This window comes from Phocoena sinus, chromosome 5 (assembly GCF_008692025.1).
Source record: "Phocoena sinus isolate mPhoSin1 chromosome 5, mPhoSin1.pri, whole genome shotgun sequence".
Lineage (NCBI taxonomy): Eukaryota > Metazoa > Chordata > Mammalia > Artiodactyla > Phocoenidae > Phocoena > Phocoena sinus.
Window position 1 is genome coordinate 126089035 of NC_045767.1, and position 21959 is coordinate 126110993.

Here is a 21959-nt window from a genome sequence, read left to right on the forward strand (position 1 = left end):
ATCAGCAGTAAATGAAAAAGAAATGAAGGAAACAATAGCAAAGATCTATAAAACTAAAATCTGGTTCTTTAAGAAGATAAACACAATTGATAAACCATTAGCCAGACTCATCAAGAAAAAAAGGGAGAAGACTCAAATCAATAGAATTAGAAATGAAAAAGCAGAAGTAACAACTGACACTGCAGAAATACAAAGGATCATGAGAGATTACTACAAGCAACTCTATGCCAATAAAATGGACAACCTGGAAGAAATGGAAAAATTCTTAGAAAAGCACAATCTTCCGAGATTGAACCAGGAAGAAATAGAAAATATAAACAGATCAATCACAGGCACTGAAATTGAGACTGTGATTAAAAATCTTCCAACAAACAAAATCCAGGACTAGATGGCTTCACAGGCAAATTCTATCAAACACTTAGAGAAGAGCTAACACCTATCCTTCTCAAACTCTTCCAAAATATAGCAGAGGGAGGAACACTCCCAAACTCAATCTATGAGACCACCATCACCCTGATACCAATACCAGACAAAGATACTCTAAGGAAAGAAAAGTACAAGCCAGTATCACTGATGAACATAGATGCAAAAATCCTCAACAAAATACTAGCAAACGGAATCCAACAGCACATTAAAAGGATCATACACCATAATCAAGTGGCGTTTATCCCAGGAATGCAAAGATTCTTCAATATACACAAATCAATCAATGTGATAAACCACATTAACAAATTGAAGGAGAAAAACCATATGATCATCTCAATAGATGCCAAAAATAGCTTTCTACAAAATTCAACACCCGTTTATGATAAAAACCCTCCAGAAAGTAGGCACAGAGGGAACTTACCTCAACATAACAAAGGCCATATATGACAAACCCCAGCCGACATCGTTCTCAAAAGTGAAAAACTGAAACCATTCTTCTAAGATCAGGAACAAGACAAGCTTGTCCACTCTCATCACTATTATTCAACATATTGGGAGTTTTAGCCCCAGCAATCAGAGAAGAAAAGAAAAGATAAGGAATACAAATCGGAAAAGGAGAAGTAAAGCTGTCACTGTTTGCAGATGACATGATACTACATAGAGAATCCTAAAGATGCTACCAGAAAACTTCTAGAGCTAATCAATGACTGTGGTAAAGTTGCAGGATACAAAATTATTGCACAGAAATATCTTGCATTCCTATACAGTAACAATTAAAGATCAGACAGAGAAATTAAGGAAACAATCCCATTCACCACTGCAACAAAAAGAATAAAATGCCTAGGTATAAACCTACGAAGGAGACAAAAGACCTGTATGCAGAAAATTATAAGACACTGATGAAAAATTTTAAAGACGATACAGACAGATGGAGAGATACACCATGTTCTTAGATTGGAAGAATCAACACTGTGAAAATGACTATACTACCCTAAGCAATCTACAGACTCAATGCTCCCTATCAAACTACCACTGGCATTTTTCACAGAACTAGAACAAAAAATTTCACAATTTGTATGGAACACAAGACCCCGAATAGCCAAAGCAATCCTGAGAAAGAATAACAGAGCTGGAGCAATCAGGCTCCCTGACTTCAGAGTACTACAAAGCTACAGTAATCAAGACAGTATGGTACTGGCACAAAAACAGAAATATAGATCAACGGAACAGGATAGAAAGCCCAGAGATAAACCACACACCTATGGTCACCTTATATTTGATAAAGGAGGCAAGTATATCCAATGGAGAAAAGAAAGCCTCTTCAATAAGTGGTGCTGGGTAAACTGGACAGCTACATGTAAAAGAATGAAATTAGAATACTCCCTAACACCATACACAAAAATAAACTCAAAATGGATTAACAACCTAAATGTAAGACCAGGCACTGTAAGAAGGCACGAGACTTAGCAGACTTCTAAACTTAAAGACATAATTATTTGACAAGGTAGAATTTCAGTCTACAAATATTTACTGAGCATATACTGTGCGCCAGGCACTGTTGTAAGAACTGAAGACACAGAGGGGAAGAAAGCAGACGAAGTTCCCTGCGCAAATGGCGTTCACATTGTAGTGGGGAAGATAATAATAATAAAAAACAATATTTAAATGTGAAATATCACATTGGTAAGGAGAAAACTAAAGCAGAGAAGGAGGATTTCTGCTCTATTGATTCTGTTATTGTAACAAGAACATAGGCTCCCAATCCTAAAATGCAAATTTTTAAAAAATAATCAAAATTTGTCAGGATAAAACATGGGGGCAGGGGAAGGCTTTCTGATGGGCTATGAGTTTTCTGAGAATATTACCCAATGTCAAAATAAAAGCCTTTAGGTTTGGAATGGTATGAACAGCCTAGTCTACTAGCCTGGAAACTGTAGGCTTCTACACAACTGTCTCAGGGTTAGAATGTAGTCACAGGGGTGGGTGGAATGCAGCCGACCAAGGAAACCTGGGATGTAGAGATGAGCTATGATTGCCCAGAAAAACTGCTAGGAAATCCATAAAACAAGTATGAGTGAAGCTGGGAAAAACATGTAGAACATCAGGGAAATTTGACAGCAGAAAATGGAGTACTGGGTGGAGATGTATCTCCAGAAATAAGACCTAATTACTTTGGAATATGGAACAAGGGTACAAGAACATAATGATGCCAGTGGTAAAACTCACTAATCAAGAAAGATCTTCAATTCTCACTGACTTAGCACAGGATGGATTCTCAAGTTATCTCAAACACCAGAGGCACATGGGTTGTGTGCCTGCCACCTGCCCAACTCCATGAGCTGCCCTCAAGTTTCAGTGTAGGGATCAAAGCAAAAACTAACTCAAGGAGTATAAAATTACCTTGAGTTTGCTGTTTCTCAAATGCTCCTCCTAACATTTCAGTGTCTAAAATGGCAGTGTAAATTTTCTGACATTTCTCAGTCCAATTAAGTAAAATATCTAATTCTTAAAAATAAATGTATTTTGCCCACTACTCAATATAGCATTTTCATTTCCTCATTTAATGTGCAGCTCATGAAAAACAGCTTTCTTAATCTTGCCCTCGTATTTTTTAATTAATTACTCACCAAGTCCCAGAGCTTAGCATTTTAATGTTCCTCCATGGAGGCTCAGGGAGATCTTGTCATGAGAAGTGAGGGAGACACAGGACAGATGGAACCACCACTACCTGCAAGGTGTAATCACTTTGGTCTCAAACTACCTCGTTCTAAATAAAAAATAAACCACACAAATATTATTAAGTAATGGCATCTGGAGAGATGCCAGGAAAGGCCAAAGATGACAGAAAGGAAAAGAAACAAAATCTCTTTTAATGTAAAGTTACAAGTATCGTTTATATTTAGACAGCTAATAGGAAAATTAATCAAATCACTAAAATATCATTATCACCACTTTTTGGAGATACCCTCCAAGTGAGATGAAGAATACGGTCATGTGTGATATCTCATATGTTCTCTAATAAATTTCTGGATCTTTTTAATTTATTTTTTATTTTATTTTATTTTTTTTTCGGTACGCGGGCCTCTCACTGTTGTGGCCTCTCCCGTTGCGGAGCACAGGCTCCGGACTGTTAATAAGAAAATGGAATGCAATTACAGAAAGCCACTTTACACTAAACTTGGTTGATGTACGTAATCTGTAATGAGAACGTTGCATTTATAATACTCCCTGCTTTCTGAATGGCTCTGATTCTACGCAGCCTTCTCAATTCAAATACATTAATTATTAAGCCCAAGAAAGATGCTAAAGGTGTTTGTATGTCTACTTAACGGGGTTGAAGATTGCACAAAAGGTCTAAAAGGGCTTAGTCTTGGTCAAAAGAGGAAACTATCCCTTCATTCAATGGTTTTATTTTTCTGTAAACTTACAGTTTGAATACAACCCAACTTTTGGATTTTTTGTCTTGGATTCTTAATTGCTCCCTACATATAAGTAGTATATAAAAACACCTTGCACGCTTGGTTTTTCTGCCTCCTTTTGTCACCTCCCAGGATAAAATAATTGCTTTACTACAGACTGACTAACATGTCTCCAAGGGCCCTCATTCCCTTCATGGAACTTCCAGAATCTCTCCTTAAACTTTCCCACACTATCTCTTAGGATACAGCTGGTGTGTTCATGAAAATTTTTCAGTATAAACCTACCAAGTGAAATATTTTTCAATGACTGTATATAATCTGAATTGAGTCATCAAACTTTAGGTTTTCAGTTCTTAATTGCACTTTAAATTAAAGCTAATAAAATGCAAAAATTTCTCACACATGACAATTAAGTCATAAACTCTCTTGAGAACATTTATGCCATATATACACAGACAAGTGAAGGTTCTGGAATTACCCAATTACTGGGAGATTTTCCATATAGCTCATTGTAAAGAGTTCATGACTTAAAGAATATCCACTATATGGCTGAGAGTCTGCCTGCCGATGCAGGGGGCACGGGTTCATGCCCCGGTCCGGGAAGATTCCACATGCCGCGGAGCGGCTGGGCCTGTGAGCCATGGCCACTGAGTCTACGCGTCCGGAGCCTGTGCTCCGCAACGGGAGAGGCCACAACAGTAAGAGGCCCGCGTACCGCAAAAAAAATAAATAAATAAATTTAAAAAAAAAAGAATATCCACTATATAATGGATGGCTCATTGGAAAAAACATCGTGACCAATTAAGAAGTTTGCATTTTTTCATTACAGTATATTCCTTACCCTGTGAGTAAGCAGACATATGCCTGTTTTTCTTACAGCAAAATTTTTACACTGTTTTTTTTCAAGGGTACTTAAGTGTTCTATTTTCTTCTAAAACTGATCTATCATTCTTTGTAATTACTCCTAATGCTATTTTTGTTTCTATGCTTATATGTTTTTACTCTTTTGATACGTTCTCTGAGAAAGGGAATTAAATCTATATACTGAAACCCCATTTTTAAATCTAAATATTTTTAAGTTGGTTATATAAGAATTCTCACTTTTACTTAGGTAGGTTTAAAGCTAATTTTAGCTTCAACATGTGTTCTCATGCAATGTATTCCCAGAACAAGAAAAATTACCAGGGCTGTCAATCAGAAACAACACAGTACTAGTTATCCAACAAGGTTATGTTATTGCCACTTAACATGTGGTGAGAAAGATATTGCAACATGTTATATATCAACTTTCATCCCATTTCAAAAGTCAATATTTAACCTAAGGAGTCCAAAGCCAAGACTTTGTGTTGAGAGACTCAAAATCTTTTTCCTACAACTGTGTGGCCACATGTCCACTCTAAGTGCTTTGCTGGTTAATGCTTTCCCTATGTGCCAATGAACCAGCTTTCCAATGTTTCTTTGTCTTTCTCAATTCCACAAATGCTCCATTGTTCTATCACAGGGCTGCTGCTCTAAATTCTGTTCAGAGCTGCCGAGTGCCTAAAGATGTGTTTATCATATCAATACTCCTGTGTATATATGTAAATAGGAGAACAAACACACAATTTACTCTTTCAGTCTAAATCAAACTACATTTCTTTGAAACACATCATCAGGAAGAAAACTTCAGTGTACCACTAAGTAAATTAAGAAAAAAATCAGTCCCACAAAATGTGAACAGTGAAAGTTACTAATTCTCCTAATTTCTTTCAGCATTTTTAAACCAGGAGAAAATTAGCCTGAAGGAAAAAAACAGCTCTAACTTCAATTTGAAATCTCTTACATAACCCAAGGCAGAAAATAAATGGATTAGCATGGACCCTATCAAATACCTAGATCTTTTTCTTCGGCCATAGGGAGCTCATCTCAGATTTCTCCAGTGATAAGAAATACCAATGAACAGTTAAGTTTGGTGGGATGCCTACTATGTAAAAGGCTTTAGACATATGTTAGCTCTAATCCTCACAACAACCTTGAGAAAGTAGGCATTACCTCACTTAAAAATAAGGAATCTAAAGTCAGAGAGGTTTTAATTTGTCTAAAGGCACGCGAAGTTCTGATTCAAATTCAGATCTGACTGCAAAAGCAGGTCTCTCTTCTGCTTTGCTCTTTTATCTAATGGAAAATGGATAGAGAAGACTTTAATGTATTATCCCTCATATATACATAAATACAGCCTCACTTAAATTTCAGTCTCACCAAATAATGTTCAAAGCACATTTCCCTCTATTTCTCCTAATCTGAGCAACTAAATAGGTGCTTAATTTTCAAATGATCAGTCAATCAACAATAATAAATGTTAAGAGATACACAGTCATCTTTTCTCAAGGTCTCTTCCACAAAGATTGATAAATTGGTGTTTTTTAAAAAATTATGTTGTAAAAAAATATCACCATAAATAAAATCAAAATAAAAATGGAAAACAGAAATGGATGATTTGTAAAACATGAAATATACAGTGGGATCAATACACAAAGACTTTCTATGAATCAACAAGAAACAAAATAAAACTCCTAGAAGAAAACATAGGCATTATTACAGTCTTTGACATCAATCTTAGCAATATATATGTATTTTTGATATTTCTCCTCAGGCAAGTGAAACAAAGGCAAAAAATAAACAAATGGGATCTAATCAAACTTAAAAGTTTTTGCACTGAGAAGGAAACCATCAACAAAAACGAAAAGGCAACCTACTAAATGGGAGAAGATATTTGCAAATGATATATTTGATATAAGGGATTAATATCCAAAATATATAAAGAATTCATACAACTCAATATAACGAAAACAACCTGATTGAAATGGGCAGAGGATCTGAATAGGCATTTTTCCAAAGACGTCCAAAAGAAGACATACAGATGGACAACAGGCACATGAAAAGATGCTCAACATCACTAATCATCAGGGAATTGCAAATTAAAACCACAATATCACATCACACCTGTCAGAATGGCACCTGTCAAAATGACAACAAATAAGTGTTGGCAAGGATGTGGAGAAAACGGAACCCAAGTATACTGTTGGTGGGAATGTAAATTGGTATAGCCACTATGGAAAACAGTATGGAGGTTTCTCAAAAAATTAAAAATAGAAATAACATATGATCCGGCAATTCCACTCCTGGGTATATATCCGAAGAAAACGAAAACACTAATTCAAAAATAAATATGCACCCCAATGTTCATAGCACGATTATTTACAATAGCCAAATATGGAGGCAGCCTCCTGTCCATGGACAGATGAATGGGTAAAGAAGATGTGCTACACGTACATACAACAGAATATTACTCATCCGTAAGTAAGAATGAAATTTTTCCATTTGCAACAACATGGATGGACCTGGAGGGTCCATCCTTACTGAGTGAAGTAAGACGAAGACAAAAAATACTGTATGCTTTCATTTATATGTGGAATCTAAGAAATAAAACAAATGAATAAAACATGAACAGACTCACAAAAAAAGAGATACACAGAAATACGAGGTCTGTTCAATTAAGCAGATAAAGCTAATTGAGATGACTGAAGACAGTCTACAGCGTTCCAATAAAATGTATATATTTATATATTTATTTATCAGCAGGTAAATTATGGAGAGAATATGCCTTAATATTTTGAAACAATATTAGGTTGTTTAAGGTAAGCAAAATGGGTGTCTGGCCAATCTACTAGCTAAAACACATTCCAGCATGGAAACTCTATACTGGGAAAACTCTGTATGTTAGGTTCTAGCCTATGTGCTGCGGACAATGAATGTGGTAGGTACAATAAGCAAAGGAGTAGATGGAGAAGACTTCTTAGATGAGTTGATGGCTGCCGTGGTCTTGAGAGAAATTTAGCATTAGGGTGAGGCAGAGGCAAGCATGCTCCAGCAAGAGAATATGTATATCTAAGTGAGGACCAAGGGCTGGAATAAACCTGAAACTTAAATACACTTACATAGCTGGAAAGGAACACCAAGAACATTAGCTCAAACCTCTCATTTCAAAGATAAGAAAACCAAGTCCCAGAATAGTTAAATGCTTTGCCCAGTCACACGGGGACAGCCAGGGCTTGACGAAAAACACTGCTCACCTGCTGTTACAGCCAATGTTATTTCCACTCTAACAGTGGTTTCCCAACCATCATCTAACCCTGAGGCAAGCCCAAGGGGTTCTGGTAAGTTCCCTCAGGAGCCCAGTGAGGGGCCAGGGGAGGAGTATTCAAACATGGCAGTTCTGATTTTATCTCTTTTATATATTGGACTTTCGATAAGATTTATTTGAAGAAAAGAGTCTCTCTGTTAAAAAAAAAAAAAAGGACTCTTCAAGGCTTCATAAATTAACATTGTTGAGTTCCGTGCTATGTGACACAAACACAAAAGAAAAAAAAGTTTTCCCTCAACAAATTAATCTACTCATTCAACCAGCAAGTACTGAGTGCAGGTTGTGTGCCAGGTACTTAGCTACACAATGACGAACACAAAGCTGCAGGTCTGGCCTAGGATCAGGTTCAGTGGTGAACTAGAAGGACATTAATCCAATAACAATACGAAGAAATACAACACACAACTATGATAACTGGCATGAGGGAAAGCTGCAAGATGCAAGGAGAACATATGACCAGGAAACTTCAGTCTAAAGAGTCACTGCATAGTAGAGGTGAAATAACTGTGTGAACCAGTAACTCTTACAGTTATAAGTACTCAATAATAAGCATGCACAAGGTTCTATGGTAACACAGAGGAGGGAGTTATGCATTCAGCAGGAGGGGGCAGGGACATCTCACAATGCAGAGAGATGGCATTCGTGCTCCATCTAAGAAGAGTTAATAAGGACACATTATTATTGCAGAGAAGGGCTGGCAGGAAAAAGGGGAAAAGAAGGATTCTTCAGACAGGGGTACTGTATGTGCAAAAGGAACAGAAAACTTGACAGAAATTTTAAAAGGAGCGAGCCCTCCAGGATAGGGTAAAAGATCTTCCCAAAGAAGAAACTGAATTACAAACAAAAAATGCAAGGGCCAAATCAGACAAAGCCTTGTATTCCATGCCAGAAACTGAGATGTAACCTGCACAACCTGCCATGCAGGTGACGTGGGATCGCTGAAGGCTGCAATCAGGAGTGTGACGTTACCAAAACTGCATTCCAGAAAACTCATCCAGAAAGCGTTAAGAAAGACAATAGAGCAGAACAGAGAAGCCCAGTGGCTAGGAGACCAATCAGAGGCTGCTACTGTTTTACAAACAAAGGATCGCTGGAACTGTGGATTCATTCCAGGTTTCCTAGCACATGTTGGTATTCTAAAAGCTTGTTAAATGAGTTAATACATGAACAAAAAATAACGTTGCTAGAGTAGGGCAAGAATATAAAGAATCGTAAAAGATAAGCACAAATGTTATGGCCTGATGCTGTAGGCAATAGGAAGTCACTGAAAGTTTTCGATCAGAGGAGGGACATAATGTGAACTATGTTTAAGAAAGCTTACCATGTTATCGCATATCTGACAGAATGAATAAATGATAGAATTACAAATGATTTAAGAATGCTTGCAACAAGACAGCTCAAGTAGTTCAAACATGAGCTAAAAATGTTCAGCCTGGTAAGGGACCAGTATAAGTACAGAAAAAAGAAAGATAAAAAAGACATTTTCAAAGAAAAACAAATGAGGTCAGTCAACAGACGAGATCAGCAAATTTTTTTCTATAAAGGAGCACATCGTAAATGTTTTAGGCTTTGAGGGCCACACGGTCTCTAACACAGCTACTCAACCCTGCCACGGTAGCAAGAGAGCAGGCACCGCCAGCCACAGACAATGTGTAAGCAAATGGGCATGGCTGTGTTTAAACAAAACTTTATTTACAAAACAGGCAGTGGGCTGGATTTGGCCAGCAGACCATAGTTTACTGACTCTAGGAGTAAATGAAGCTGGGGAGAGTATCTCACTCACGATTACATTCACTATGAATGATAGGAAAAACCTAACATAACAGTGGCTTAAACAAGACAGAATTTTATTTCTCTCTTGTAAACAAAATCCCCAGGTAACAGAGACGTTTGGTATGGCAACTCTACAATCCTAAAAAACCCAGTCTCTTTCCATATCATTTTCACACCATCCTCCATGCGTGACTGCTAGCTCTTGGGTCAAGATACCTGCTTGAGGTTCAACCATCAAATTAGCATTCTAAGGGAAAAAGAGTAGGAAAGGGCACACCCTTCACTCTGAGAACAATTCTATAAGTCACAAAGCCTTTCTACTTGGCTAGCTGTCTACTGTCACTTAAAGCCAAAAAAGACTGCACTTGTTTCAAAGTGAACAGCTAAGTGTCTTAAGCCTTTATCGTTCATTCTCCCTAAACCAGAAAATACTTTTTATTAACCTCTTGATTGTTGGCCTGTATAAAATTTCTTACTGGCTGAAGGTTACTCAATAAACTCTTTTCCTTCTGTCTGAAGTAATAAAACTATACAACACTATAAACATTTTCCACGTTTAACTCCAAGATATTTGGTTTTCTGGCCAGAAACAGTAGAGCTTTTGTTTTTAAAACTAAAGCAGTCCCTTAGACCTAATTTGCCTCAGAAGGCCCAACAGTTTTCTCTCCTTATATTCTAACATTACTATCACCTATTCCTAAAACACATGGATATATAAGAGACTGACCTCACTGACTTGGGTTGTCCCTGAAAATGGTTCACTGACATAAAGTGATAGGAAAAACAACAATGTCCAAAGATAGAGATCTCTTAAAGAGTCCAGTATCCTGGAGATTTATGCTATGAAATTATGTTTAGATAAGCAAGAGCCTTAATACTACAGCGCTAATGAAGAGATAATTCCCTCAGAACTGGTTAACACGGATATATTATTTCCTTTTATTGAGACATAATTTGACTTTCCTTAAAAGATGACATGACTAAAACTGCCCTCAGAAAACAAAAAGATTTGCAAAGTTTCGAGCCCTTCGTATTAGCAAAAAGTGATAAAAATTTAGCATCTCAGATAATTCCTACGAGTTAAGAGGGGTTGGGCCTTAGGACCATGCAATAATTCAAGATGTGCTGACACTCTCAATTTAAACAATAATTCAAGAGCTCTTAAACTTTTACTTTGACACTGAAAACATGCAGACAATTCAATTAACATAATCTAAAAATTAGTTTTCAGAGATTTAATCTCTGAAAACTAATTTTTAGATTATCTAAAACTAAGCTTTAGATTAACGCATTGACCTCTTTATTTTTCACTTTTAAGGGGATTTCAAAAATAATAATGCACAAAACTTTCCCAGTTGCAATAAAGTCATACTTTCTACCCTAGATTTAATTTCAGATATATCTCAACTCACATAATATTTTTATTACTTGACATTTTAATCAAAGATCAAAAACTTCACTAGCCAAAGCATTTCCAAAAGCTCTGTGAATTAACTTTATGAGATGGAATCCAACGACATATTTTGTAATGAAATTTTATATTACATTTCAAGAAAGAATGCTGTCCTTATAAATATAGCCCATGTGGCTCAAACAATAATATTGGTAAAAATATTTAAAAGAAATGTGAGAAGAAACATTCTAATAATCCAAAGGAATATTCAACTTTCAGAAGTCTCTGTAAAATGCTTACAGACTCTCTCAGGGTTTACCCACATGTCCGACCTGACTGGTCTGGGAAGGATCCTTAGACCTTACATGTTCTCACAGAGACGCAGGAGAGGAAAGCACCTGACCACGTTATTTCAGGGCACTCCACGTGTCTTACGAGACTGCTGACTACCTAAACATTACAATGAATTGCTAACAAGATCATTTCAAATGCTTTCGAAGGTACTTTAAATACATGAGCAATATGTGAAACAGATGCTCTTTTTTTCATATTAAGAATATACAGAGATTAGTGCAGTAAAGAAATGTTTTTGACCCTCTTAAAATTCTTTTCGTGTCACACTCCAGTTAATAATCTTTAACACAAGTTTACAAACCCAGCCTGGTTTTCAAGCAACTCTAAAATCTGGTCTCCCCTTATCTCACAGGCACTTAACCTCTCATGACTCCCAATGTGAAGCTCTTTGAACCTGCCAAATCGGCTTTCTCACATTTTCCCAACCATCCCATGCTCATTCCAAACTTAGTGTTTTTTTGTTGTTGTTGTTGTTTTTGCGGTACACGGGCCTCTCACCGTTGCGGCCTCTCCCGTTGCGGAGCACAGGCTCCGGACGCGCAGGCTCAACAACCATGGCTCACGGGCCCAGCCGCTCCGCGGCATGTGGGATCTTCCCGGACTGGGGCACGAACCCGCGTCCCCTGCATCGGCAGGCGGACTCTCAACCACTGCGCCACCAGGGAAGCCCCGAACTTAGTGTTTTAAACATCATTTATAACTCCTGACCTTTTGCTTACACTTGCACTACCATCCTCACCACCCAGGGAAAACCCCAATGTTCTTAGGTGACCCACCCAGACCATATGCTAACCTAAGCCAAGTCCTCTCATTTCACTCCACTACCGCTCTTATTCTGACACCAGACACCACCTGAGAACCCTTATATAAGCAGCAATCATTTCTGAATAACAACGAATACTGTGGGACTGCTGTTATGGTTGGAATTGCACTCCCCCCAGGTTCACATGCCGAAGCCCCAAGTACCTCAGAATGTGACTGTACTTGGAGACAGGACCATCAAAGAGGTAATTAAATTAAAACTAAACTGTTCGGGTGGGCCCTAATCCAATATGACTGCTGTCCTTATGAGAAGAGGAGATTAGGACACAGGGAAAGACACCACAGACTGTGCCCACAAAGGGAAGACCGTGCGAAAAGGTAGCAAGCAGGCAGCCATCTGCAAGCTCAGGCAAAGAAGCCTCCGATGCCTGCACGCTGACCTTGGACTTCTAGCCTCCAAAACTGTGACAAAAGCAATTTCTGTTGTTAAGCCACCCAGTCTGTGCTATGCTGTTTTGGCCACCCTAGCAGACTACCATCTCTGCCATGTGCTCAGACACTGTGTAAAGTGTCTTCCTTATATTAATCATTTAATCCTCAACACAGCTCTGTGTGTTAAGTATGGTTATTATCTGAGAAAAATGAAAGAAATGAAGCAATTTGCTCAAGGTCTCCAAGTAGACCCCAGCGCAAAGTAGAGCCTAGGTCTACTTTCCTCTGAAGCTCATGATATTAAACACCATATTTCGCTGACCATATGTGAATGATCCAGAGATAACATTATTACCACTAGTACTACTTTTTGAGTAGAATGCTGATGGGTGACGAACTGATAGGTTGAGAAGTAGAAAGCTTTTTTTCCTTTTCTTTTTTTTCTTTCATATGTATTTGAAGAACACATGTAGTAGTCAGGTTAATTAATTAATAAATGGCCCATTTAAAAGACCTGTTTTCAAAAATGATCAAAGAATGGAATTTAGCACGCATATGTTTATCTTGGTTCCATCCATATTATGCTTCTTAATTCACGTCAAACATGAGTGATAACCCACAGTAGTCAGGACCTAATAAAAATTACCATATTTCACGGATACAACGGCCTGCATGTTTTTCATTGTGACATCCTGGAAAAAGGTACATCTTAAATCAATAACACTTTACCACCACTACAGGCATGTTTTCACACTGTTACATCTCTGAAATCGGATTATATCTTAGAGTTGATTAAATACTTTAGTTCACTATTTGAAGTTACGCGTTACTTCCTAGACTTGAGTAAAAAATGATCATGAGATCATCTACGAAGCATCCCTGTGATGAGCTAAAGTAATATAGGAAAGGTAGGTCAAAGGAAGACGTTTTTCATCTACATTTATAGTGCAGACAATGGGGGAAAAAGACCAGAGAGAAATGAAAGAGCAAATGCTGATTTCAAACATCCTGAAGTCTCCTAAGGAAAAAAAAAACACAAAGGAAGAGCCACAAAGAGTTCCTACACACATTCTCCCACCCACACACCGCAAAAGGAAAAAACCACCCAACAGAGGCAGACTCCATGGGCACAGTCTGTCCATAAAGTGGAAACCAGTCTCACACTTTATAATCACACTACCGCCACAGAAGGCAGGCCTCCTGCATAACGTATCGAGTTTCACAGCCATGCTCAAACACACGACTGTTAAAACTAATCCACAGCAAGACCTGCGAATGAGAAGAAAGATAGGTAAATACCCACATGAAATATGGCCCCAATTAGAGAACTCAACACTTGCCCTACAGATTGTTTGTTTCTCTGGCAAATGCATAAACCAATAACAACTGAACCCTGTGTTCATCAACACAGCAATCCACACTTGAGAAGACTTTTTTAAAATCACAATCAAGTCTGCACATCTTTAGCTACCTCTTAAATGATTTCTATTTCTATTAGAAACTAAACAATTTTCTTTGATATCACAAAGAATACAGCCTACAGCTCATTAAAAAAAGACACAGTTGTAAACTGAAACCAGGACAGTCTCTCTGATGAGTAAAAAAAAAAAAAAAAGATAGATTAATTTCAATTTTTTTCCTTTAAACAATGTAATAAAAGTCAAAGTCTATTTCCACCAAAAGGCTGCCAAAAAAAACTACTGATGGGATTTGCCAATGATCCACAATTTATGTTATAAAGTTAGACAAGAGTACCACTAAGTCTAGCTAAGTTGTTAAAAAGCAAATTCTAGTCTGTTACTGGCACCCAAGTAGCTAGAAATTAAATCCAGAACTCTACCACCATAAATATTTTGCAAACTCAAAACTCCGTTTTTTCTTGCTGGAGATGAGCTTTACCAGTTGTTTTTAATCAGACAAATAAGAAACCATTAAAATCTGATGTGCTGACCTAAATTATAAAAGAAGTTATAAAATAAGCTATACCCCACATTCCAAACCAGGAAAGTCTTTTATCTTTTTGTGTTGTTGTTGATAATTATATTATGTCTTTATCAGGAGGGAGCTATCATAAAAACAACTTTCATTTAAAAAGAAATAAAAGAAAGATTATAAGGCATGATTAAAGAAAGTATGATGGAACATAATTTCAAAATGTTGGATCTCGAAAAATTGTAAGGGCTTTCATTTATTGTGAAATAAAGTTAAATTTGTAATCATGATCACAACTAAATAAAATCCATTGGCAACATCAAATTCCTTATTTTTTTTTTTTTTTTTTTTTTTTTTTTTTTTTTTTGCGTTACGCGGGCCTCTCACTGTTGTGGCCTCTCCCGTTGCGGAGGACAGGCTCCGGACGCGCAGGCTCAGCGGCCATGGCTCACGGGCCCAGCCGCTCCGCGGCACGTGGGATCCTCCCAGACCGGGGCACGAACCCGCGTCCCCTGCATCGGCAGGCGGACTCTCAACCACTGCGCCACCAGGGAAGCCCCAAATTCCTTATTTTTAACCTGGGGATAATAGTAGTTCCTGCCTCATAGATTTGTTGTAAGAATTGAATGTGTTAATATGTGTAAAGCACTAAGAACAACGTCTAGCATAGCAAGCTGCATGAGCGTTTGCTCTTAGGATTAATATTAGTAACTATTAGCTGTCAGCATTAACATAAGCATGAACATTATCAGCATTGTGTGAAGGTCTAGTTCAGCATCATCCGTCCACATACAACTCCATTTAAGGTGCACCCCACAGGAAGTCTCTTCTCATTAGCCCAGCTCTTACAGACACTGCTTTCTTCTAAACTCCTACTGCTTTCTGTTAGTCTGACCATATACCATAGAATTTAATTACATTTTCAATTGTTCACCGTTGAGCATGTTAGTCTTAAATAATCAAATGGATTTTAAAAGGCTTTAAAAAGAAGAGACCATGAGTTTACCACTTCTGCTGTCCTTTCTGGTTCTCAAGCCTCAGACTCTTAGGAGAGCAACTCCCTACAGAGCAGAGGGCAACACTGGATCATTTTCCACCAGTCATAGTTGAGGCAGAAGGTGATAAAAGCTGAGAAAACCTTAAAGGTACAGATGAGGGTCCTGGTCTTCTAGAAACAGAAATATGCATACTATAAAGCAGCATTAATAAGTTCCAAGCTAAATCTCATGCCTACTATATAATTCCTGCTGTGTAAAATTCTAAAGAAGAAAAGATAATCCAAGTATAAGGGTTAGAAAAGACCTAACACAGAAGGACCAAAAATGTGTAGAGTAAACCTTATGTAACGAACTACCAGTTACAGAGCAGCAACGCCACAGTAAATAATTTTCCTACTGTAAGAAAAATAGCTAACATATACCAGGTGTTCAGTACATGCCAGCAACTATTCTAAGTGCTTTATAAATACTAACACATTTGATTTTCAAAATATCCCTATGAGACAGGCACTGTTGTTTCCTTCTTAAAAATATGGGAAGCGAGGTACAGTAAAGGTTAAATGATTCTCACAAGATCATGCAGCTAATAAGTGGAATGGCTGAGTTATAATCCCAGGAATTTGGGCTCTCAAGTCCATACTCTTTATCATTATGAGCTCATGTAATTCTCATAACAATCCTGCAGAGGATGTCGGGCATTCCAAATATTGTAGTCTATGTGAACGGAGTCCCTAGAGTTGTGCGTACACAGTCTGAGCAGCCATGTGCGGCAGCCATAGTGATCTGCATCGTAGAGGTAGAAAGTTTAATGATTTAGCCAAAGTTGCACAGTTTATACAATCAAAATCTGAAATGTAGTCAGTCTCACTCTTCACTCAAACATGGAATCAGCGAAGCCGAGACGGGGTATTGAGCGAGATTCGTTCTGGGACCCAAGGAGTAAACCAGTTTGGTTTAATAAGAGAAAGAATAAAGAAAAAGGATAAAGGTACTTAGCTCATTTCCCATCTAATCTCTATGCTGTGGGTGGGAGAAAAAAGTCATTGAATGTTCCTGTAAAGCACAGTGTATACAGCACTGTCCCAAAGAGCTGAACCTACCCATGTTATAAGGATGAACTGTGTAACTATACCAGCAGCATATTACAAAGGAATCTCTTCTCCAGAGGAAAAAAAAAATTCAAGCAGCAGCAAAGAGAACTAAAGGCTCAGCATTGGAAAGATGACAGCAATGGATAGGGTCTAAACAACATGGAGAAGTGCTTAAAACTAGAGTTGTCACAGGATGGAATTCATGAACGGACATAAAAATATTCTGGAAATAGAAAAAGTCTTACAAATGCAAAATGTTACAGCCCATTATAATGGAGAAGCAAGGAATACTGAATAAAGGGTGGGATGAGAATGGGGTCTAGTTTTCAGGATCAGCTGGAGTTTGTGTTACACAGTGATTTCATTTTTGATTTTGCATTTGCAATACTGTAAACTCCCTGAATAGCGTTAAGAAAAATGTAAGAACCATGAATTACAAAGTTAAGATACAACTGATTATATTTATTACATGTAAATTTGTACTATTTAAATCCCTCTCAAATGACTAGGAAAAAAAGACTCAAATAAGAATACAAAACACTACATAAGCCATCAAGATGTCCTTCAGTAGTAGGTAGATGGATAAACTGTAGTATATCCAAACAGAATACTATTCAGTGCTAAAAAGAAATGAGTTCTCAAGTCATGAAAAGACATGGAGGGAACTTACATGCGTATTATTAAGTGAAAGAAGCCAATTCAAAATGGTTACATACTGTATGATTCCAAGTATACGATACCCTATAAAAAGCAAAACTGTGGCGTCAGTAAAAAGATTAGTGGTTACCAGGGGAAGGAGTGAATAGGCAGAGTACATAGGACTTTTAGGGTAGTGAAAATACCATAGTGATGGGTACATGCATGTCATACATTTGTCCATACCCATAGAATGTACACCACCACAGAGAGTAAACTGTTATATAAACTATAAACTTTGAGTGATTATACTATGTCCATGTAGATTCACCAGTTGTAACAAATGTACCATTCTGGAGGGGGATGTTGATAATGAGGAATGCTATGCATGTGTGGAGGCAGGGAGTATATGGGAAATCTCTATACCTTCCCCTCGGTTTGGCTGTGACCCTAAAACTGCTCTTAAAAAATAAAGTCTTAATATAAATAAACGAACAAAACAAAACATACAAGAACTTTTTGGCTTCATGATCTGCACATGTGATGTGCTTATTCATGCTTCTATTTAGAGGCTGGAAAACTTTATTTGAGAAAAATAACATTTATTAAGACTTAATATTAAGTCTGATACTTATTTTTCAGAAGTCATTTTATTCTCAGCAATTCCATCACATAGGAATTAACACATCCATTTGGCAGATGAGAAAATTGAGTCTTGGTTAAGAAATTTATGTAAGGAACTTGTGAGGGTGAAGACCTAGCGATCTGTAAGCCTCTAAGAGGCATGATTACAAATCCAAAACTCCTTTTTTTCCCCCCACTAAAACAACATGTCTCAAACCTCCAAGTATTGGTCAGTTCGATAAAAATGTCATAAATCTGAGTAGGTTCACCTTTGTGATCTCCAGCTCTTATAAAAGGAAATTAACTGAAAGCCCATGTCAGGTACTCTTTTCTATCAGCTGCTAGTAAAAGCTGAACTAGCTTAGGATGCCTCTACCTTACTGTAAAAATACATTCTATAAAGGGAATATGAACTAATATTTTAATGGCAATGAGCAAAGAAATATAATGGCAAATACTAAAACCAAAGTCTAAATGAGACTGTTTTTTCCCCCCACAATAAGATTTCTGGGGGAAAAAAAGCAACCATTTCCAAATACTCAGCAGAAACTGGAGACTGGACAAAAAAAAAAAAAAAAAAAAAAACCCTGTAAAAGTGACATTAAGCAGTCTGTGGCACATTCTTCTGTACTTGATAATGAAACCAAGTATTTTTCTTTTTCTTTTTTTTTTTTTTTTTTTTTTTTGCGGTACGTGGGCCTCTCCCTGTTGTGGCCTCTCCCGTTGCGGAGCACAGGCTCCGGACGCGCAGGCTCAGCAGCCATGGCTCACGGGCCCAGCCGCTCCGCGGCATGTGGGATCTTCCCGGACCGGGTCACGAACCCGCGTCCCCTGCATCGCCAGGCATACTCTCAACCACTGCGCCACCAGGGAAGTCCAAGTATTTTTCTTTTAAAAGGTTAATATAATTGTGATTTTTAAAAAATTATAGCTGCCTTTAAATGCTAATATATGAGGAAAATATAAATGAGAGGCAGAGATAACTAGCATAGTTCTTTTCTATCAATTAAAAGGTCTTTCTTCACCAGATTCAAAATCACCCATTTCCATTATTCCACCTTTTAGAGCTTTATTGTAGTGACGTGGAAAGATGCTCAAATATAAAGAGGAAGAAAAAGAAAGTTCAAAACATAGGATGTACACTGAAAAAAAATATGTGAGACCTTAGCTAACAATTAACATTGATTTTCTCTGAATGGGGGGGGATCAATTTTTTATGTTACCTATTGCTACAATTTATAATTAAAATATATTACCTTTGCAATTAGAAAAAAAGTAGTATTTTTAAAAGGCAACTTTACAATTTCTTGTTACAGGAGATTACATGCTTGATAGAAAGCCAAAAGAAATTTCAGAAATTCAACGTTTAAACTATGAGTAGATAACAGATACAATTTTTGTTATATTAAAACAGGTAATTCTTACTTATGGATATATTCATTGGTCTCTATCAGTGGTTTTTCTTTTGAATTTTTATTTATTTTTTATACAGCAGGTTCTTATTAGTTATCCATTTTATACATATTAGTGTATATATGTCAATCCCAATCTCCCAATTCATCCCACCACCACCACCACCCCATCACTTTCCCCCCTTGGTGTCCATACGTTTGTTCCCTACATCTGTGTCTCAATTTCTGCCCTGCAAACCAGTTCGTCTGTACCATTTTTCTAGGTTCCACATATATGCATTAATATACGATATTTTTCTCTTTTAGATCCATCCACATCTCTACAAATGACCCAATTTCATTCCTTTTTATGTTTGAGTAATATTCCATTGTATATATGTACCACATCTTCTTTATCCATTCATCTGTCGATGGGCATTTAGGTTGCTTCCATGACCTGGCTATTGTAAACAGAGCTGCAATGAACATTGGGATGTATGTGTCTTTTTGAATTATGGTTTTCTCTGGGTATATGTCCAGTAAGTACTCACTTCTTTTAGCAAGGATTGTACATGATTATTTGTGAGATCATTGTTATTCTCATAGTATAAATTTTAATGAAATAGGGAATTATAAAGGATATTCTTCTAAAAATTTTCTTATCTCAGGAATTTTGATCTTTCTTGTTTAAAACACTGCAGAATTTTGCATATCCCAGGAAAAGACATTATTTCCAAGTTATTAATTTTTTTACAACAAAAAACAGACACATGGAAGGTATATAGTTTGTCACTGCAAATCACAGTAATAAATTATTATTCATAAAGAAAAAGTCTGATAAGATACAATAAAGAATTTTAAAGGTAGGCCTGTAACAGTTATATAAATTTCTCTGCTAAAATTATTTATTTCTGCTTTACTATTACACAGATTAGAAACAGATATATTTATTTTCCTACACAAACATAATCCAGAGATGTTTTAATCAAGATACTTTTTTCACATCATCATGTTAGATTCTTACCTTTAAGGTAAAAGTAAGCTTTTTTTTTTTTTTTTTACCTTCGAGGAAAATAATACTTGCTCTTTTTCTATTTAAAGGCTGGAAATGGAACGCTCAAATGCTGGAAAACCTGATATTTTCAAATAAAATTCAACTGAAGATATGCTACATCTATTGACACAAACCGCAAGTCAATTTCTCATTGATTCTGTGAAGTTATACTGAACAAGAGGTAGAGAAAAACCTTTTAGCCAATGTGCTAAATGACGGTCACCCCTGGTTTCCCCAGTTGTATTATGAAATGTTCCATACATGGGGCCCGTGTCATTACTAGATCTGTTAACAGTTTCACAGCTCAGAGCCTGGCTTCATTTGTTAAGCATCAAGCTGCCCTATCACTTGTATAGAGCTGAAACGGTTGTTATGGTTCATAATGTAAAACTCACAAAAGTGCACAGCTGCTGTTCACATTCTCAAAGAAGTCTGTTATAATAATGATGTCACGGAAAAAGGCTGGAATCTATTACGTGTCCCAGACAGACAAGCCATTCAATCTCTCCAGCCAATGCAGGTACATAGGTGGCACTATAAACACTGCAGTAGCATCACAATAAGGCAAAAAGTTCAGTACAAAAAAAAAAAATCACTGAGGGCAGGTAGTTAGGACCTATATTTATAGTCCTGTCTTCAGGAAGCTTCACTTAACCACTGGAACTACCCGAAAAGCACGAACATCACCATCTAACTGTCTGACACCCTACTATGAACACAAAGCTTTGCAAAAATTACAATATAAATCATCAGGCTCTTGAAGGAAACTATACAAGGTCATCTAAACAAACAAAACAATTTCTCTTTAGCTATAATGTGTATCTACACAGGAAGTGTGATAAATTGAATCCTGGCCTCCAGAGAAATGCAAAGCAATAATACATTATTAATTTTAAGAGCTAACCTATGAATTTAAAAACTGCTATCACTTGTTATGACACAGAAAGTTAAGTAGCTCCAGACCCTGGCAGATAGAAGATGCACAAGAGAAGTCTGGTTTCCTTATTTTAGTATTCTTGTATAACAAGACATACAAACCATTTTCCAAGTGAGAATTTTTAAAGGGATTTTAGAGATATATGAATATTAAATAGTTTCTACTGTATACATTTGCAACATTTTAACTATTTTCATGAAATTACAAATTAAAGAAAAGAGAAATTTTGAGCATCAAAAGTACAAAAGACAACTATTAAAATTATTTCAATGCTCTTGAGATAAGAACAGAGCAGATGCCAAACACTGAAAAAGGCCTAAATTCCAGTTCCAAATCTGCCACTAATTACTTGTTTAATCTTAAACGATTCATTTAACAGCACTCAATTTCAATTTCCTTCACTTTAAAAATGAAAACCATAAGAAATGACAATATATGAAGTTCCACTTCCCCACAATAGTATTTCTCAACCTACAGTCATCAGGTATGGGAGGACCAAGCCTCTGAATGATGACAGCTCAGCCAGACTTGCTTAGGCAGGGCACTGTCCTATG

The 21959-nt window shown here is 37.0% G+C and overlaps 1 protein-coding gene across 4 annotated transcripts in view; it reads right to left on the bottom strand.

Annotated features, from left to right (window-relative positions):
• Window positions 1–21959, bottom strand: part of BMPR1B (bone morphogenetic protein receptor type 1B) — a 423330-nt gene that overhangs the window by 199125 nt on the left and 202246 nt on the right. The gene's annotated exons all lie outside the window — the stretch shown is intronic.